The sequence below is a fragment of the Diabrotica virgifera genome, chromosome 2, assembly GCF_917563875.1.
Source record: "Diabrotica virgifera virgifera chromosome 2, PGI_DIABVI_V3a".
Lineage (NCBI taxonomy): Eukaryota > Metazoa > Arthropoda > Insecta > Coleoptera > Chrysomelidae > Diabrotica > Diabrotica virgifera.
In genome coordinates this window covers 274,508,116-274,523,251 of record NC_065444.1, presented here as the reverse complement: position 1 = coordinate 274,523,251, position 15,136 = coordinate 274,508,116, and the positions used below count along the sequence as shown (strand labels likewise).

General features: G+C 36.0%; 1 protein-coding gene across 4 annotated transcripts in view; it reads left to right on the top strand.

Moving 5' to 3' along the window:
* The first annotated feature begins 7,159 nt into the window (after positions 1–7,159).
* LOC114335736 (unconventional myosin-IXa) overlaps positions 7,160–15,136 on the top strand; it is a 209,504-nt gene continuing 201,527 nt past the window's right edge. For 3 of the 4 annotated variants that reach the window (XM_050644660.1, XM_050644659.1, XM_028286023.2), the window contains exon 1: positions 7,160–7,875. The gene's annotated coding sequence lies outside the window, so the exon portion shown is untranslated. The remainder of the gene's footprint in view (positions 7,876–15,136) is intronic. The other variant, XM_050644658.1, reaches the window with a different exon arrangement.

The following is a 15,136-nucleotide window of genomic DNA, read 5'->3' as shown; positions in this document are numbered from 1 at the left end:
AAAGTTCCAACGAGAGACTAATAAGTTTCGAAACCGGTAGAGGTGCTTGCTGCACTCTCTGATTGGACTAGAATATGTTGCGGCTGTATTTTCGTTTTGCAACGAAATTGAAAATGGTTATTCACTTTTTGAAAAAAGATATATTTTTTGTATTCTCTAAGAGTTAGATATTAATATGTAAAAAGTTTTATGTTCATTTTTAATAAAGTTTCTGAGAAATAAAATCTTGAAAATTTTTGGTCTTCTAAAGTGTACTAGTACCTTAAAAATCGATTTGTTAGTGCTAAATACTCCGGTCTACAAATATGGTTGGAGTCCATTTATCCCACTCCCAAAAACACCTAATACATCATCATGTAAAGACTTTAGACTAATTAGTCTCATGAGTCACTCTCTCAAACTACTTCTTAAGATAATTCTTAATAGTGAAATAATGTGAAACAAACAATTCGGCTTCAGAAAAGGATTGGGAACGAGGGAAGCTTTGTCCTTTGTTCTCAATGCTAACATTACTTCAACGGTCATGGGAAGTACATAAACCAATTTTCATCATCATCATAAGTGGCTGGATAATTCATTGTGGATCTTGGCCTGCTCGCAAAGAAGTCGCCACTCCCGTCGATTCCTGGAAACATCCCTCCATCTTCTGACCGTTATAACCATTAAGTATTCTTCCACATCATCAATCCATCTTCTTGTTGGTCGTCCTCTACTTCTTGTGTCCTCTAGTTTTGAAAAAGTCTTCGTGAATAAAATAACCTGAGGAAATGGTTCTCCACAACAACAACTAATCTATTTAAAGCATCATTTAATAAAATAATGATAGCCAGAATGATCGCCAATATTCGAAACGACTAGGGACCAAAAGAAGAATATCTTTGTGTATTCGTGGTCTAACCTAGCTATGTGTTCAGCCACAGAAACCAATTTACGTCTGCTTTATAGATTTTGAGAAGTCGTTTGATAGGGTTCAACATGATAGAATGTTTGAATATCTAGAAATGATTGGAATAGATGACCTGAGACTTATACAACATCTATGTTGCGATCAAGAAGCTTCTATTCTGGTAGAAGGCAAAGAACAAGACAAAATTTGCATTCAAAAAGGTGTCAGATAGAGTTGTGTGGTATCCCGAACTTTGTTTAACGTTTACTCAGAAATAATATTTAACGAAGCCTTGGATGGACAATGTGGAGTTCGAATTTGGGGAGAAACTATAACAACATCAGATATGCAGATGACACACCGATCCGATCATGGCTGAAAGTATCAAATATCTTTAATTCCTTATAGATCAAGTCACTAGAGAATACTCCAATAATAAACTTGGCATACATACACCAAAGACAAAGTTACTTGTGGTTAGTAAAAAAGACGTAATTGTCAACAATCAACCGATTACAAAAGTTAACCAGTTTAAATACCTAGGATGTTAGATAAACGAGACACTAAATCCTGATGAAGAAATTAAAACTAGGATAGAAATTACAAGAGGGGCATATATGAAACTTAGCTCTATACTGGGCAATTCCCATGAAACTTAGCTCTATACTGGGCTTCATAATCCAGATGAAACCTCGATTATGAATGTTAATATGATGAACAAATTAGAAGCCTTCGAAATGTGGTCATATCGTAGAATGCTCAAAATATCACGGTCCCAACGCATTTCAAATATAGAAGTCTTAGAATACAGAAGGCGAAAGTGACTTGATGAAGATAATAAAAAAGACAAAACTTGAATAGCTGGGGCATATAATGAGAGGCAGTAGATACTGGATACTTCAATTAATACTCAACGGAAAGATCGACGGAAAAAGAGGAATTGGTAGGAAGAAATATTCATGGCTATAAAACCTTCGTCAATAGACTGGCTTATCAAGAGATGAAATTGTTACATGCTGCGCAAGCTCGAGAATGATTTCGGCAAATTACCATGGAAACTATCCACGCCTAAAATTTGGGCACGGTACCCAAAGAAGAAGATCCATTCCTTATGATATTTCATTTCTTCTTGTGATGTTCCGCTTCTGCACCAATCTCCTTTTGGACTGCTTCCTTTGTGGATACCTGGTTCATCATGTTGTGGACGTCTGGACTTCTTTTTCTGTAGGTACTTCTTGTGACACCGTACCACTTTCCTTAGCGGTTTTGCAACCACGTGGCTACTTCCTGATGATATGATCGATCAGTCTGTGTTTACATCTGTACATCCTCTGTATCTAATTTCTGGCGAGGATGTCTCTTGTTTTTAGGAGTGTTCTTGTGGCCTGGTGTAAGAAGTGTCTTGTCCTATTCTCGGCCACCTCCCTCAGTGATGTGTATTGGAACCTTTCTCGGAAAGTTGTATTTGACTCGTTGTCTTACCACGTTGATCCGTCTATCAACCGGTAACACGCTGTCTCTGTTCTATCCAAGTTTCTCCAGTTGGTTTCTGCCATGGAACTCCATACTGAAAGTGAATACAACATCACAGCCCTAACGTAGGCCTGGTACAGCTGGATTTTCTTGGCCTTCGTTAGGGGACAGGTCCTAAAAATGTAAGGTTGAATTAGTGTTTTTACTAACGTGACTTTTACCTTGATTTGCTTCGTATGTTTCGTGAAGTTCAGCTTCCTGTCAAGGTGGACTCATAGGTATTTGACTGATGGCTCCGATCTGATGACGTTTCCTCTCATCGTGAGTTCTACGTAAAGATCTACATTGCTGTGTAAAAATGATAAACTGCATCTTTTCCGCGTTGATTTTGATCGTCCATTTGTAGGTGAATTCTGAAATTCTTTCTAAGTGGTTTTCTAGAGTTTGGACAATTCTTCTGTCTTCTTTTCCTGATGTGTAGATTGCTGTATCGTCTGCGTACAGGGCTGTGTTTGTTTTTGTATCTGTTCATGAGTCTGAAACAAAAATGCTGTATAAAATGGACGATAAAATACTGCCCTGAGGTATCCCTTCCTGGGCTTCTTGTATCATGGACATCTTTTCGTCGGCTGAAACTTGAAAAGTTCTATTAGTTAAATATTTGTCACAAATATTCACCAAATAATGAGGCAACCTAGCTCATTTCACCTCGATGATAAGGGCTTTCTTCCAGACCGTGTCGTAGGCCTTTTCTTTGTCCAGAATGGCCATTCATGTCTTCTGTTTCCTCTTGAACCGGATTTTTGTGTCGCTGATGACTCTTGTAAGTTGTAGTTCGCAGTTCCAGGGATATTGGCCTGTAGCTTTTGGGTCTTCTTCCGTCCTTCTTCGGTTTTAGTAGAGGGATGATCTTTATATATGTTTCCGCAGTTGTTCTGAAAATGCGCGTTTTGTAGACAAAATTGAAAATGTAATACAACTGTAGCTTCTTGAGTACGATGTTATGGATGCCTTCCATTTCTGGAGCTCTGGTTCCTTTTAGTCTTCTTATGATTTTAGCAACTTCTGTTGGATTTAGGTAGTCTTCTTTCTCTACTAAAAATTGGTTCCTCCTTGTTATCCTATCGTATTCGTTGTTGACTTCCTCGATGGTTTGTTGGTCAGACATGTTCTGATTTTGATATGTGTTGCAGCCATTCTTCTTGCAATTTCATCCACTTGTCCTTAGGTTTCGATGTGTGTAGCTTCGTCTATTATTTGGGATATCTTGTGTTGTTCTCTTTTTTGGCTCTTAGCATTTTCCAAACATTTCCATGGTTTCTTTCTGCTTTTCTAATGTCGGTGAGGTTGCTGACTCATCCTTCTCTCTACAGAGATTAGATACGAATGAGATGCCTTAGAAACGAATAGAATTTTGTATTTCATTATAAATATTAGAAAATAGGTACCTATTGCAAATCATTTCTAATATTGTAATTATTACAAATACAAAATAGGGCTTTTCATCGATTGTCATTTGTTTCGAGCTTCTGTCGTAAGTTGTATAATCTGTGTATAATATTAATATACACAGATTATACGACATAAGACAGAAGCTCGAAACAAATGACTGTGAATGAAAAGCCCTATACAAGCTTCTTATCGGTCGATATGTTGTTTTGGATGAGACTAAAATATATTTGGCATCATTCGAAAAATCGAGACTGTTGAAGTGTAATCTGAAGAAGTTTCTGCGTTGCTTTCTAACCGTCGACGAAACTTGGATCAACCGTTAGCCAAGCCGCACACCAAAGAAACATGAAACGAAAAACATGAAACATGAAACGAAAAACATGTTTCATGAAAAGAAAACACTGCTAAACAAATCTCAAAGTCCGCCTACCAATGAAACGAGTGTGATTCATGCTCATGATACATTTTTATTTTCGGAGAGTTTCATAAACGGCCGGACATATATTTGTTTAGCATTGGTTTATTTCCATGAAACGTAATTTACGTTTCATGTTTCTTTGATGTGCCTTACTCACCAAAAACCAAGGAACAGTCGTTACAATAAACGTCATCCCGCGAACGTGCTCCGAAGAAGGCGAACACTGTCCGATCGTTGGAAAAGGTGATGGCCACCATTTTCTGGGATTCACAAAGTGTGATCTATATTATCTTCCTGAAGAAGGGCAGAACGGTCACAAAGCTTTACTATGACGCATTATTGTAGAGACTCCGACTTGTAGAAAAAATAGCCTCAATTGGGGAAGAAAAAAGTGCTCTTCCACCATGACATAACGCACCGGCTCACACCTTCGCCGTCGCCATGGCCAAACTGGTGTATTTGGACTATTAACTGTCCCATCCACCGTATTCTCCAGATTTGGCCCTATAGGACTTCTTTTTCTTTCCAAACTTGAAAAAGCCACTCGTCGGGCAGAAAGCCGAATGAGAACTTCATCGTCGCCATGGAAACCTATTTTGCAAACCTCGAGAAAACATATTTGTCAGACTGGTTAAAGAAGTTGGAGCATCGCTGGGTCAACTGTATCCAGCTAAAAGGAGACAATTTTTTGTAGCCACTTTTCCAATCGAATTGTCGAATAAAGGCCTCTCCCATTTCTGTCATTCATCCCTGTTCTGTGTGAGGCGTTTCCACATTGGTCCTGCGACTCTTTTGATGTCGTTACTTCAGCGCATTTGAGGTCTTCCTCTTGGTCTCTTCGCTTGGTATGATCGTCAGTTTCCAACTTCTTTGTTCCATCTACCAATTTCGAGACGTTCGTTGTGTCCAGCCCATTGCCATTTTAATTTAGCTGCTTGTTCCACGGCGTCGCTTACTTTTTTTTGTTTCAGGTTGCTTCGTATGTTTGCCGATCTATGAGTGAGATACCAAGCATCTGTCGTTCCAGGGCTCGCTGAGTTTTTCGAATCTTGTCCATGTTCATTTTTGTGAATGTCCAGGCTTGAGCTCCGCAAGGGAGGACAAGAAGGATACATGGATACGATAGTCGAACACTTATTTGGTTCGAAGGGTTTGTGGTATCTTTTTGTCTTTCAGTACTGCTAGTACATCCGTAGATAGCCAAACGGGAGATGTAGGCCCAGAGATAACCAAATCAGAGGTTAGTCAGGCAATAAACTCTATGAAAACCAATAAATCTGCTGGTCCAGATGAATTACCTAGCGAGCTGATAAAGTTGGTCAACGAGAAAAACCTGGACATAATAGTAGAACTGTTCAACGCTATCTATACTACGGGAATCATCCCTAGAGAAATGTTGACATCGGCATTTGTGTGTTTGCCAAAGAATACAGTGACTACCGAACCATAAGCTTAATGTCACATACCTTCAAAATTCTATTGAAAAATCATCCACGCCAGAATACACTCTAAACTGGAGCTGGATATTAGTGACACTCAATATGGGTTCCGCAATGGTATGAGTACCAGAGAGGCATTATTCTCCTTCAACGTGCTGACACAGAGATGTTTGGATGTTAACCGACCTCTTTACGTCTGTTTTATAGACTACAATAAAGCGTTTGATAAAGTAAAACATGATCGACTCATGGAAATTCTAAAAAATAAAAACCTAGATGAAGGAGATTTAAGACTAATAACACACCTCTATTACAATCAGCGAGCAATAGAAAGAATTGAAAAAGAAGCATATGAAGAGATGGAAATAAAGAGAGGAGTCAGGCAAGGCTGCATACTATCACCTCTATTATTTAACGCTTATTCTGAAGAGGTAATGCGAGAAACTCTGGAAGATGAAACAGTCGACATAAGAGTACATGGAGTCTTAGTTAACAACATCAGATATGCAGATGATACAGTAATAATTTCCAATAGTTTACAAGACCTGCAAAGACTCATGAGCAAAATAGTAAGGTGTAGTAGGGAGTACGGACTCTCTCTCAATATCAAAAAGACGAATTTTATGAAAATTAGTAAAGACAACCATAATACTAACGAGTTCCTGATAGTATAGGGCCAGCAAATCGAAAAAGTAAAAAAGTACACTTACCTAGGAACACTTATAACAGAAAATAATGACTACACCGCAGAAATCAAAGTCAGAATCGAAAAAGCACGTTCTAATTTTGTAAAAATGGAAAAGGTCTTATGTAGCAAAGATTTAACATTATCTCTTAAAATAGGCCTAACAAAATGTTACGTATACAGTGTACCTACTATACTATGGAGTGGAATCATGGACGTTAGATGTAGACAATGAGATGACTTAACGCCTTTGAAATGTGAAATGTGGACCTATAGAAGAATTATGAGGGTTTCCTGGGTAGATAGAGTTACGAACAATGAAGTACTGAGAAGAATAGGTAAAGAGAAGGAAGTTGAACTTACAATTAAAGAAAGAAAACCAAACTCCGTAGCGGAGATGGCACCTGAAGAAGAAGAAGAAGAAGTACTGAAAGCTGAAAGGAGAGAATATTGAGAATTAAATCGCCACTTTTCCAAAATTTTCGTTATTCTTTTGGAGGCTAAATACTTATCGGACCTCCCTAATAATGTTATATGACAGCTAACGTGGAAAATTTAATTCAAATAAATTTTGTATTTCTTTACTAAGGTCTCATCTTGAAGATACATCTATTAAAGATTTTACACTGATGTGATACGATATACTTATATTAATCATACAGAGATATGTGATAGTATTATTTATAAGTAATGTCTAACATTTCATTCATTTTTAATCAAAAAGCGATAAACAAGATAACAATATTGTTTCAAATTACATTCGTTATCAAAACAGTAATCTGATGCTAGTCTCCATTGTAAATAAATTTGTGTAATTATTTATAAAGGTTTTAATTTATAATGTGAGTATATTTAGCAGAAAACCGTTAAAAAAAGCAAAATACGAGAAATCTAAACTCGAGGAATGATTCATACTTCGCGCGCTCCAAGAGTCACGTGACCTGGCCTTGATACGCGACTGGAGAGGAACTCCTTTGCTTTGCAAAGTTGATTTGAGATACAAAATAAAAATGGTGGTTACGGATCTCTACGTTGGCTAAATTCCTAACGAAAATCACCGAAACCCTCGCGGTTGTGAAGAAATCGCCAGAATTAGTGAGAAAATATGTAGTGCAAAGTGTCATTAGGTACGTAAATATAATCGAAAAGTGTGTATGAAGACGTGTTATGGGCGGATTTCGAGACCATTTGGATTGTTTATTATGTTTGGCATTGCGCGGAATTGTGTGGTAAATTAGATAAATTAATTATTTGAATTAGTCCATTGACGTTGAACGGTTCGTCTGCTCCAAACTCATTAAATACTACAGTACAGTGTCCCGGTAAGAAATGAAGGATAGATGCAACATGTGACCCTGTTTGACATTTGTGCATTCATCATCCCCCTTGACGTTCATTTGTTTTAACCAAATGTAGTCTGATCGGTCGATAAGGGGTCTTTATTGGTTTTGGAAAAAAAGTGATACATAAAAGTGGCAGGAAATATGATTAATCGATACGAGAAACCTGTTGGAAAGTAGAGGTTTGTCTTTTGATTATTTCCATTGAAGAATTAGAACTGTAGCTTAACTTAAAAGTAATTGCCCTAGTACTATATCACAGTGGTACACATAATCAAGGTAGTACTGACTAAAACCGGCCTACTAGATATGATTTGATTCATATTTGGTTTATTTATTAGAAAACAATTTTGTGTCAGTAAACCTCTTACTCCTTGGATATAGAAAGAATGTATAAACTCTTTGACCATTTATTTAAATTAATGTAAAATACCAAATGTGTAGTGTGTTAGGCTTCGTTTTATATTGTAATTCGGAAATATCTCTCAACTGAATATCTTTAACATATCTTGAAAGATAAAATAAAATTACACCTACAAAAAATGGCACACAAAAACTTATAGCCTCATTTTTGACTTATAGTTGTATATTTCTATGAAGGTGTCATCGTAGTGTCAATTAATATTGTCTACATTAATATCAAAGTGAAGTACCCCCAAGAAAATATATCATTAGTGATAGGTACCACTATTAGAATAAGATTACGAACTCAGCGTTAAAGCAGATGTAGCATTTCCTTATTCCTAGGTAAACAAATTTGCACTAAAAGTATTTTATCTAACAATAAAACACCGAAAACTTTTGTTTTCGATACTTCCACAAGTTTATTACAAATTAATGTATCTACAGCTGAAGTGATTTGTGTTCCTATGCATTTAGGTACATTTTATAGTCTTTAGCGGAATAAGTTGAACAGGGAGAGGTGTTTGTCTTTAGTTGGTCATTCAGAATACAGTAGACTCCCGTAAGTTCGGCCTCGGTTAGTTCGGTCTCCGCATAGTCCGGCCGGCTCTCTGAGCATTAGTCACATACTTTGCACATCAAAAATCATTAGAAAAGAAAATTCAGAAAAAAATTACTGACTTTTTAAGTGTTTAAGAAGCCAAACCACCAATGTGCAATAATATTTTTAAATTTTATTAGGCCTAGGGTTCCGTAAGTATTGTTTTATAGTATTTTTGTATTGTACCCTCGGGGATCCGTGGAAAAAATTTACACTCAAAATAACAAAATTCAGTTTGGCAACACTGTGCGAATGTTGATAACATATCCTTTTTAAGATAAGCACAAGTGTAATTTAGTCCAAACAAATTAATATATTTTTTTTGCCCACAAAAATGAGATTTTTCAACCAAATAATGTTTCAAATATGATGTGCAAAATAATTTTTAATTGGGTTCTGCTAATGGGCTTACTTTTTTTGTCATTAAAGTAAAAAAAAACTAAATTTTACTCATTAAATCAATGTTGTCCGGTTATCGTCTTAATTATTTGAACTGTACTAATATCCGTTGAGTAATTATAAATGATTAATAGGTCGTTAAAACATTTTATCTATAGCGGCTTCTGGAATATCTTAAAAATATCGAATTTCATTGATAAAATGCGCATATTCCACCGATCTTCGCTTCGACAATAACAGTCTATCTTTTCATATATGTTAAATATATGTCAGAGTATTCCTCTGTGTTGTCTTCTACTTAATGTACAAGTGTTTTGTTTTTGCTAGATCCATACAAACAATAAATGGGCATTTTTTAGATAAGCATCGGTTAGTTCGGCCACTTTTAAGTTCGGTCCAGGGTCCGGTCCTGAGGTGGCCGAACTTACGGGAGTCTACTGTATTCTAATAACAATAGCTAAAGGCCTTTATTTTGAATATAGAGAATTTTTACTTGTCATTAAAAGAATAGTTATGATCAAGAAGGTGCAGTGTGTCCATATAATCTGTTTTTCTATTATTGAAAGCCCTTTTGTGTTCTGCTATATGTTTCTTTAAAGTTCGACCAGTTTGACCTATGTAAGTTTTTGGGCAGTCACCACATGTACAGCTCCCGGAATGAACCATGACCGATGATAAACGCTGTCGTCGGTCGTACACCCACCTAGCCTTTATGCAGACAGGGTTTCTCTCACCGGCCATGGTTTGATCCAAGAGCTTTAAGTTCACACCACTGTGTAAGTGATTTTTCTAGTAAGTTGTTGTTGTTGTTTGTCCTGAAAGCTGATGTTATTCCTTTCTTTTTTATGTGTTTTTTATGTGTTGATATTTTGTTTATATGTAATTGAGCAAAAGGTACTAGGTTTTTTCTCTGGTGGCACAAAATATCATTAGGTACATAAAATTAATCGAAAAGTGTGTATGAAGACATGTTATGGGCTGATTTCAAGACCATTTGGATTGTTTATTATGTTTGGCATTGCGCGGAATTGTGTGGTAAATTAGATAAATTAATTATTTGAATTAGTCCATTGACATTGAACGGTTCGTCTGCTCTAAACTCATTAAATACTACAGTACAGTGTCCCGGTAAGAAATGAAGGATAGATGCAACATGTGACCCTGTTTGACATTTGTGCATTCATCATCCCCCTTGACGTTCATTTGTTTTAACCAAATGTAGTCTGATCGGTCGATAAGGGGTCTTTATTGGTTTTGGAAAAAAAGTGATACATAAAAGTGGCAGGAAATATGATTAATCGATACGAGAAACCTGTTAGAAAGTAGAGGTTTGTCTTTTGATTATTTCCATTGAAGAATTAGAACTGTAGCTTAACTTAAAAGTAATTGCCCTAGTACCACATCACAGTGGTACACATAATCAAGGTAGTACTGACTAAAACCGGCCTACTAGATAGTATTGGATTCATATTTGGTTTATTTTTTAGAAAACAATTTTGTGTCAGTACACCTCTTCCTTGGATATGTTAGAATGTATAAACTCTTTGACCATTTATTTAAATTAATGTAAAATACCAAATGTGCAGTGTGTTAGGCTTCGTTGTATATTGTATTTCGGAAATATCTCTCAACTGAATATCTTTAACATACAGTGGCGGCTCGTGATTTTTACAATAGGGGAGGCTATACCTAACTGTAAAATATCTAGACAAATTTGCACTAGCAAAAAAATGCGCCAAAAAATGTAATTTAAGGCCCAATCTTTTGACCATTTTTATTTACATTTCATAATATCATCCTAATTCATAATTTCATGATATCATCATTTTAAAAATAGTTAGTCTAATAGTAAAAGTTTAATACCAAAGTTTGTGTCGTTTATTTGTTAACAATTCCATCTATTTGTAAATAGATACCTATGCATATCAAAATAAATACAGATTTGAAGTTTTGCAGTCCATACATAATGAAGCTTCAAATTTTTTAAGATACTCAATTGAATTTTTTTAATTCTAAACGCGGCCTACTGCGAATTCAAAAACACGATAAATTACCGATATTTTGCTTTGAGTTAGAGATATCGGAAAAAGTTATTTGAGCAAGTTGTTCCAAATATTATTATAACCCCACATACCAAATTTCATAACAAAATTCGCACTTTTAGATTTTTCATTATTTTTAGTCAGGCCCTAAAATTCGTTGTCCCGAGACGCACCCAACCACCCAACGGAGCTGAGAAGCTAATCTGCCTCCCTTGGTATATCTCCAGGCAGCGTGTGATGGCGCCGTAGATGCCACTGTTAGGAGACCGGGTCTCCTTAAACGCCTGCTGTGCTGCACGGAGCATTAGTAACGGAGAATGCTGGGCTTCTCGGCTCCGTTCGTGCATCTCTGGATAACCCAGGGTCCTGCCTACAATAATATGTAATAAAACTGAGACGCGATCATGCGTTCTAATGCTAATGCTCCGTACGTATGGATAATTAATGATAATATGGAATTTTCACGTTGTATAATAGTGAGAGTAATTGTTGTTTTCGCGATTCATGATAAACAAAACAGTATAGAGTGTGTAAAAAATTTATGGGGAGGCTGAGCCTCCCTTGCCTCCTCTGACGAGCCGCCACTGTTAACATATTATTATCTTGAAAGATAAAATAAAATTACACCTACAAAAAATGGCACACAAATACTTATAGCCTCATTTTTTGACTTATAGTTCTATCAGTTGTATATTTCTATGAACGTGTCATCGTAGTGTCAATTAATATTGTTTACATTAATATCGAAGTGAAGTACCCCAAGAAAATATATCATTGGTGATAGGTACTACTATTAGAGTAAGATTACGAACTCAGCGTTAAAGCAGATGTAGCATTTCCTTATTCCTAGGTAAACAAATTTGCACTAAAAGTATTTTATCTAACAATAAAACACTGAAAACTTTTGTTTTCGATACTTCCACAAAGTTTATTACAAATTAATGTATCTACAGCTGTTTTGGAATAGTGTTTTTCTTAAGGTGGTATGACACAATGTTAAAATTTATATAGTTTTTAGGTACAGTTACCGTCACTATTTCAAAACCAATCTTCAACTTAGGGGTATGTACGTGAACTGTAGACTTTCTATTTTAATAGTATCTAGTTAAAATTTCCAAAGAAAGCAGTATATTTTTTATAACTGTACATAAAGGAGTCCATGTCATAACTTACTTAGTAACTTGCTATAAAAATTCGTTTTGCATAATAATTTTTGAACTTGGGTGGAAAATAACTACCAGAAACGATTAACTATGCAAAAAGCTTTATTTTAAACAAAATTTCATTGTCCATACTGCCATAATTTTTAAATTAACTGTACCTAAAAGTAAAAATTTTAGTTAAAAGCTGCAATCTGGGGATTTTGTTGAAATTACAGCAATAAGTTGGCATTTTCCTAGTGATAAATTAGTTCCGCTGTCACTTAATAGATGAGAAGATGAGTTCACGTGTCATTTAGTAGATGGCAGCAGTGATGTATTAAATGGAGACAGATGCGCGTTTGCCGGATTTTAAGAAAATCTACAAACAATTGAAAACGAGTTTTGTAACCACGGAAATACAATGAATCACTCGGTTTTGTTTAGAAAAGTGGCCCCACCCCCTCCCAGTACGCATTTTGGACCTTGTTTGACTTTCACTTTCAATCATGATTGTATAACGTCACAGTGTCTTAACAATACAAATATACATTTTTTATGCTTGAAACCGTGACGTTATACGAATGGTTGAAAGTTAAACGAGGTTCAAAATGACTCAAAGTGTTTACTGGGGGATTATACTAGTTTTGACATAATACATAAATAACATAAGTAAGCTCTAGTATGTTATGTGGGGCGGATCTAAAAACAATTTCAGTTTTATTCACTTTCTGGCAAATTTAATTTTTATAGGGCCGCAAATAATGCATTGTTCGGATACAATTAGCGTCTCTTTGTAAAGACGATGACGTCGACATTTTTACACACATTACACATGCCAATGGCCATTAGTATTTGTTGAGGCATTATCCTAATAAAAAAATTGTAGACAAAACAATATTGTATAATCATTGATTAATTTATGTCAAATATTTCCGTAAGTGAAAAAAAATATTGAAATTTACTGGAGTAATAATTAGATAAACCGATATGCAGACGATACAGTTGTGGTTGCTAGCAGTATCGACAGGCCTGTCATACCCGGGTACCTACAAAGAGCGAGTGAAAAAAGAGATTTTAACCATCAACATAAATAAAACAAAAATGGACACTGGTGAGCAAAACTCAAAAACCTGCCAGACAATTGAAAATAAAAAACCAATTCAACACGTAGAAGTATATGTATACCTTGGAACAGTCGTCAACTAGAAATGGGATCAAACAACCGAAATACGATGTAGAATTGAAAAGGCCAGAGCTACATTTAACATGAGAAATATATTCAATAATTGCGACATATCTGTCCCACTAAAAATACGGCTGCTAAAATGCTATGTATTTCCAGTCTTGTTGTATGGAGCAGAGACCTGGACAATAACGGAAACATTATCGAAAAGGCTAGAGGTATTCGAAATGTGGGTGTACCGACTTATCCTCAAAATGTCCTGGACGACTCACACTACCAACGTAGAGGTATTGCGCTGAGGAGAAAACAAAAATGAGAAATCTGTTTCACAATAGAAACGGAAACCTGAATACCTCGATCATATTATGAGACATGATAAATATCGTATACTGCCACTGACAATACAGAGTAAAATAGAGAGCAAACGTGGACCCAGAAGAAGAAGACACTCATGGCTTCAAAACTTACGCCAATGGTTTGGACTAACGTGCCAATGTCCGCAACGGACGAGGCACATGAAGAAGAAGAAGAAGAATTTAAAATGAGATATTCTTCTTCTCACGGTGCTTATTCGTTCCGAATGTTGGCGATCAGCATGGCTATCCTAACTTTGCATGCTGCTATTCGGAATAGTCTGTTTGTCGATGTAGGTATTGAACCAGTTTCTCAGATATATTCTTCTCCCTGGTCCTCTCTTCCCAATACCTTGCCCTGAAGAATGAGTAGCGGCAATCTCTATTCATTCCTCATAACATGGCCAAATATTCTACTTTGCGCTCTTTGATAATAATGTGTTAATAATCTCGCATTCCTTGCCCATTCTACGTAAGACCTCAACATTAGTCACACGACCCATCCACGAAATTCTTAAAATGCGACTGTAATACCACATCTTGAATGCCTTGAGTTTTCTTAAAGAAGTTTCGGAAAGAGTCCAGGCTTCTACTTAGTATAATAATCTAGAAAATACATAGGATCTGATAATAGAAATTTTGTTAACAAGTGGTAAATGTGACTTCTGAAACGAGACTTCATCATTATGAACGCTGATCTCGCTTTTCCTATGCGTTGTTTTATTTCACTAGAGTGGTCTCATTGACTGTTTATGTAGGTACCAAGGTATGTGTAGTTGTCCACTCTGTCAATTGGTTGTTGGTTAACCAAAAGCCGTGTATGTAATATATTTCGCTCTTAATGACTACCATTACTTTCTTTTTTTTTTCGTATTGAAATTCCATGTTCACTACTTATGTCTTATATGCGCGACATTATTCTTTGCAAATCATCTAGGCTATCTGCAAAAACTACTGCGTCGTCGGCATATCTAATGTTGTTTAGATCTATCATCTAATTCAGTTTTCTCCAAGATAATTTATGAGTATGTGCAGCTTATCATGTTGTACCCTATCAAATGCCTTTTTGTAGTCGATAAAACAAATATATAGCACTTAGACAGTCAATAGAGCCTCTCGGGTGCCTAAGGGCAAGGCATTGCGGAATCAAATCTTTGTCCGTGATACTTGTTCTTCGCATTTTTTATATAGGTATTCTGCAGTATATTACTTTTAAAAATGTTTTAAGTAAGTGGTTCATTAGGCTAATTATTATTCTGCCTCGCATGTTGAAATGAGAAATGAAATGAAAATGTGAAATTTTCCGAGGAAGAAACTTTCC